At 37.7% G+C, this 6,418-nt stretch overlaps 1 pseudogene; it reads right to left on the bottom strand.

Annotated features, from left to right (window-relative positions):
* Window positions 1-5,280: 5,280 nt before the first annotated feature.
* LOC107537261 (small ribosomal subunit protein uS5 pseudogene) lies at window positions 5,281-6,201 on the bottom strand (annotated as a pseudogene).
* Window positions 6,202-6,418: the final 217 nt, after the last annotated feature.

Below are 6,418 nucleotides of genomic sequence, written 5' to 3' on the forward strand. Positions count from 1 at the left end.
AAAGAATGAAGAAAAAACAGAAAAGGAAATTGATATTTATTCAACATCTATTGTGCTCAGACTCCACACAAGGTTCTCTAGGTGTTCACTCACTCAGTCCTCACAACTACCCTATGAAAGAGACTGTATCACGCACATTTACACATGGTCAAACAAAGACATAGAAAAATTTAACTAACAGCCAAGAATGACATTTTATTACACATAAAAATTATGAAATTCAAAGGTCATTCTCCCATAACTAGATTTCCTGGAGTGCAATCCTGCACATTCTTTGCTGTCCTCTGGGCCACTTTGAACTACAACTGGAGAGTTGAATAGTTGCTAAGAGATATATTTTAGCCTGCAACGGCTAAAATATTTACCACTTGGTCTTTTATCAAAAAGGTTTACCGGCCCCTGTTATAAGGGAGTGATTTTAAAAGTAACTATTCTGTCTCCTCTATGCATATTTTTACTCTTTTCTTATCAGTATTTATATGTTCAATTTACAGAGTTTTGCCTAAGAAGAACTTAGCAGAACGGGAAGATGGAGACACAGTCCTAGGTCTGCTTCTAACTAAATTAAGCAAATCACTTAATCATCTTTGAGGTAAATTTCCTTATTTCCAAACTGTGGACTGGACAAGATAATCCCTAAAGTCCTTTACCGTAATAAAATTATAGGCCTCTGTGACTTAGAACATAATTTTAAAATGTTAAGTGATCACTAAGGTTTATAGCAGTATGGCTTTGCATTTATGGCAGATTGGTGGTCATATATATGATTTATTTTATTTCAAATCCTTAATCAGTATTTCAGCCTCCTAATTATGGCACTATTCCTATAGGAAAATATGAGCAACTTTATGATGATTTGCTTTTCAAGAAAATGTCCAGAAATGCATTGAGGGGAAAACTGTAGAAACTTTTATAGTTCCATAGTTTATTAGCAATTTGGTATTTGGGGCTCTTTAGAAAGGATATAAAAATATACTGGTATGAGATTTAAATGGGCACTTCTTATTTCTTTTAGTTAAAGAATGTACTTCTAATAATTGACAATAAAAATATTGAATTTTTTTCCACAATCTTCCATCTATTGACATACGAATCCAGACACTTACACAAGTACTCATGTTTCTTAGTCATACATATATCTATCAGAACTCTAGGGTTATTCTGATTGGTAGATCTGATAGGAAGACTCAGAAGCAAAATTGTAATTCTACGTAGGGCAAGTTCACAGTTTATTCTGAACTGCCTCTGTGTTGCTCACTTCCTTCAGACAGAGTTGTTGTGGCTGTAAAACAGTCTGTAAAGAGAAACTCCTTCTATAGGAGCCTGCCCAGAACTGGGGCTTCGGACAGAACATGCTACCTGATCTTCCCTGGGGAAGCAGCTGAGTTGGGGAAATGAGTGGAAGTCCTAGAAGTGTTTAGTAGCCCACGTCCAATACAGTGTCAATGATTTCTAATCTCTTTCTAATACTTTGAATTTCACATCAGGCTATCACAAAGTTAAGTTCTGAATCTTTTTTTAACAAACTTAAATGGAAACAGAATAAGATGCAGAAACCCAGATGTAAGCCAAAAAGAAATGGGATATTGTATTCTTTCTTTCTACAATATTGTTTGCAGCTGGGTGAGAATTGTAGCCTATCAATACATTAGACAGTGACTGTAGAGTGTCATGGGTAGAAGTTTCATTATCAAGGTAATCAAAAAGTAACCTGGAAACTCACATGGAATAATCCACATCAGTCCTGGGTGATCTTGGTTGCAAGCTAGAACTATCCCAGCCCCATGTAGTGGGGGATTAGAGGAAGGATTACATTAGTTCAGGGTTTATGGAAGGCAGTTTAAAATGTTCATTCTCTCCCCTCTACCAACTACTTCTAAACACCTTGCCAATGCTCCCCTTAAAGTAAAACAAAACAACACTAGCAACTGCATAGGGAAGAAAGAAGTAAAAGTGTCACTTTTTGCAGATGACATAATTCTGTATATAGAAAACCCTAAAACTCCACTAAAAACCTATTAGAAACAATAAATAAATACATTAAGTTGCAGGATACAAAATCAATGTACAAAAATCCACTGCATTCCTATACTAACAATGAAACTTCAGGGGGGAAAAAAATGGAGAAAACAATTCCTTTGGCAATTGCAACCAAAAGAATAAAATATTTAGGAATAAACTTAATGGTTGTGAAAGTCTTATATGATGAAAAGTACAAAGTATTATTAAAAGAGATTGAAAAAGAAGACACAACAAAATGAAAAGATACTCCATGTTCATGGATTGGAAGAATCAACATACCATGTCACCTAAAGATATATACAGATTCAATGCAATCCCTATCAAAATCCCAATGTCATTTTTTAAAGAAATAGAAAAAAAACCATCAGGTTTGTATGAAAGGACAAAAGACCTTGAAGAGCCAAATAAATTTTGAGAAAAAGAACAAAGGTATAGGTATCACACAATCTGACTTCAAATTATACTACAGAGCTATGATAAGCAAAACAGCATGGTATTGGCAAAAAAGAGACACATAGACCAATGGAACAGAATAGAGAGCTCAGAAGTAAAGCCACACAAACATATATGGGCAAATAATTTTTGACAAAGGAGCCACAAACACACAATGGAGTAAAGAAATCATCTTCAATAAATAGTGCTTTGAAAATTGGAAAGGCACATGCAAAAAAATGAAACTATTTTATAGTGTGTCCCCATGTATACAAAAATTACTTCAAAATGCATCAAAGAACTAAATATAAGATCTGAAACAATAGAAGAAAACATAAATTTTCTTCTTGTGTACCTTATGTCACAGAGGAAATTTAATTTATTTTTTTGTTTGTTTGTTTCTTACCCTCAGACTCTGCACCAGACACAAGGAAGCAGGTTGACAGTGTCCTGACATGTTTAATGTAAATGGGATTAGTCCCAGAATCACCTGATTGTACTTCAATTTTTCTTTTTTTTTAAGATTTGTTATTTTTGAAAATTTTACAGATGTCCCATTTTTACACCCATTGACCCCTACACCCTATGTCCACCCCAACCCCAGGCCTTCCGCAGAACAATGTCTGTGTCCATGGGTTATGCTTATAAACATATAAGTTCTTTGATTAAACTCTCCCCACCCACACCCCCATCCCCACTTTCCCTCTCAGATCCTTCAGTCTGTTCCATGCTTCTATGTCTCTGGGTCCATTTTGTTCATCCATTAATTTTGTTTATTATATTCCACATATGAGTGAGATCATGCAGTACTTGTCTTCCTCTCACTGACTTATTTCACTTAGTATAATACTTTCTAGTTCCTTCCATGCTGTCCGAAGAATAAAAGATCCTTTTTTTTTTACAGCTGCATAGTTTTCCATGGTGTAAACGTCCCACAGCTTTTTTATCCACTCATCTACTGATGGGTACTTGGGCTGTTTCCAGATCTTAGCTATTATAATTGTGCTGCTATAAACATAGGGGTGCATTAGTTCTTTGTGATTGGTGTTTTGGGTTCCTTAGGATATACTCCTAGAAGTAGGGTCACTGGGTCAAACGGCAGGTCAATTATTAATCTTTTGAGGAAACTCCATACTGTTTTCCATAGAGGCTGCACCAGTCTGCATTCCCATCAGCAGTATACTAGGGTGCCCTTTTCTCCACACCCTCCTCAGCACTTGTAGTTTGCTGACTTGTTGATGGTAGCCATTCTGACAGGTGTGAAGTGATACCTCATTGTGGTTTTAATTTGCATCTTTTTGATGATTAGTGACATTGAGCATTTTTTCATTTGTCACTTGGCCATCTGTATGTCCTCTTTGGAGAAGTGTATATTAAGCTCCTTAGCCCATTTTTTAATTGGATTGTTTGTCTTCCTTTTTTAAAGTTGTATGAGTTCCTTATATATTTTGGAAATTAACCCCTTATCAGATATGTCATTGGCAAATATAATCTCCCATACAGTGGGCTCCCTTTTTGTTTTCTTGATGGTTTCTTTAGCTGTGCAGAAGCTTTTTATTTTGATACAGTCCCATTTGTTTATTTTCTCCTTAGTTTCTCTTGCCCTAGACGTATCAGCAAACATACTGCTAAGAGAGATGACTGAGATTTTGCTACCTATATTTTCCTCTAGGATTTTGATGGTTTCGTGACTTACATTTAAGTCTTTTATCCATTTTGAGTTTACTTTTGTGTATGGTGTAAGTTGGTGATCTAGTTTCAATTTTTTGCATGTACCTGTCCAGTTCTCCTAACACCATTTATTGAAGAGACTGTCTTTACTCCACTTTATGTTCTTGCCTCCTTTATCAAATATTAATTGACCATAATGGCATGGGTCAATTTTTAAGTTTTCTGTTCTGTTCCACTGATCTACATGTCTGTTCTTGTGCCAGTACCAGGATGTTTTGATTACAGTGGCTTTGTAGTATAACTTCATATCTGGGATTGTGATCCCTCCAACGTTGCTCTTCTTTCTCAAGATTGCCATGGCTATTTAGGGTGTTTTTTGGTTCCATATACATTTTTGAAGTGTTTGTTCTAGATCTCTGAAATATGCTGCAGATATTTTAATAGGGATTGCATTGAATTATAAACTACTTTGGGTATTATGGACATTTTAATGATGTTAAATCATCCAATCCATGAACATGCTATATTTTTCCATTTGTTTATATCTTCCTCTATTTCTTTTTTCGGTGTCCTGTAGTTTTCTGAGTACAGGTCTTTTACATCTTTGGTTAAGTTTATTCCTATGTATCTTATTTTTTTACTTGCAATGGTAAATGGGATTTTTAAATTTTTTTTTTTTTTTTAGTTTCTCTTTCTGAGAGTTCATTATTAGTGTATAAAAATGCCATCGAATTCTGGGTGTTAATTTTGTCTCCTGCTACCTTGCTAAGTTCATTTGTTAAATCTAGTAGCTTTTTGGTGGAGTCTTTAGGATTCCCTAGCTACAATATCATGTCATCTGCAAATAATGGCAGTTTTACTTCCTCCTTTCCAATTTGGATGCCTTTTATGTGTTCCTTTTGTCTGATCACTATGGTTAAGATTTCCAGTACTATGTTGAATAATAGCGGTGAAAGTGGACACCCCTGTCTTGTTCCTGTTCTTTGGGGAAATGGTTTTAGTTTTTACCCACTGAGTATGATGTTGGCTGTGGGTTTGTCATATATGGCTTTTATTATGTTGAGGTGTGATCTCTCTATTGCCACTTTGCTGAGAGTTTTTATCAAAAACGAGTGTTGGATTTTATCAAATGCTTTTTCATTTTTTCTTCTTTTTTAATGGGCTTAATTCACTTTATTTTTCTGGTATGAAATTATGTGGTGGCCAAAGCTGGAGCCTGGGACCTTTGCACAGAAACTCTGGTGTGGGCCTTTACAAGATGGTCAGTGAATTCCTGACAGTGAGACTTGGTGAAAACAGTCTCTTTCTAGAGATCTGGGGTGACATAGCTGTAGGTCTTAAAGATGGCATCAAAGGTGGCCTTGGCGAAGTTGCCCAGTGCAGCCCCTTGCCAAGGTATAGCAATCACTGATACGGACCATCAGCAGCAGCTTCTTGGGCGCAGGGGCCGAGGCAATGCCAGTGCCCCTGGGGGCGGGGATGAGGTGCACCAGTACAGGGCCACAGCAGACAATCATCTTGCAAAGGATGGTGTGGGGCTTGCCAATCTTATTCCCCCAGTAGCCTCGATGCACAGGGACAATAGAGATCTTGGCCACGATGATGGCTCCACGGATAACAATGGCTACTTCCTTTGAGCACTTAACACCCAGACCAACATGCCCATTGTAGTCCCCAATGATGACAAATGCCTTAAACCGGGTCCTCTGGCAAGCCTGTGTCTGCTTTTGCATGGGCATAATCTTCAAAACCTCATCCTTGAGGGATGCCCCCAAGAAAAAGTCAATGATCTTGATGGGCAAGGAGAAGAGATAGATCTCCTCCAGGGACTTGATTTTCATGTTCTTGACCAGCAGGCCCAGCTTGGTGACAGGGATCCACTCCTTGTCCTCAGCCTTGCCTTCGCGAGCTCAGCTGCCTCGGCTGGCCATGACTCCGGCCACGACCTCGGCCACGGATGCTGCTACCAATTCCTCCACAGAAGCCACCAGGGCCTCTGATTCCAGGGCCCCCAGGACCTCCTGGCCCTTGTGCAGCACCTGCCTCATCCGCCATTTGGTGCTTCCTGGGGAAAGAAGCTGAATGCTTTTTCTGCATCTATTGATATGATTGTGTGATTTTTGTCTTTCAATTTGTTTATGTGATGTATCACATTTATTGATGTGCAAATATTGTAACAGCCTTGGATCCTTGGAATAAATCCTATTTGGTCATGGTGTATGATTGTCTTAATATATTGCTGGATCCTATTGGCTAATATTTTGTTGAGGATTTTAGCATCTATGTTCATCAG

This window comes from Miniopterus natalensis, chromosome 10 (genome assembly GCF_054644295.1).
Source record: "Miniopterus natalensis isolate mMinNat1 chromosome 10, mMinNat1.hap1, whole genome shotgun sequence".
Classification (NCBI taxonomy): Eukaryota; Metazoa; Chordata; class Mammalia; order Chiroptera; family Miniopteridae; genus Miniopterus; species Miniopterus natalensis.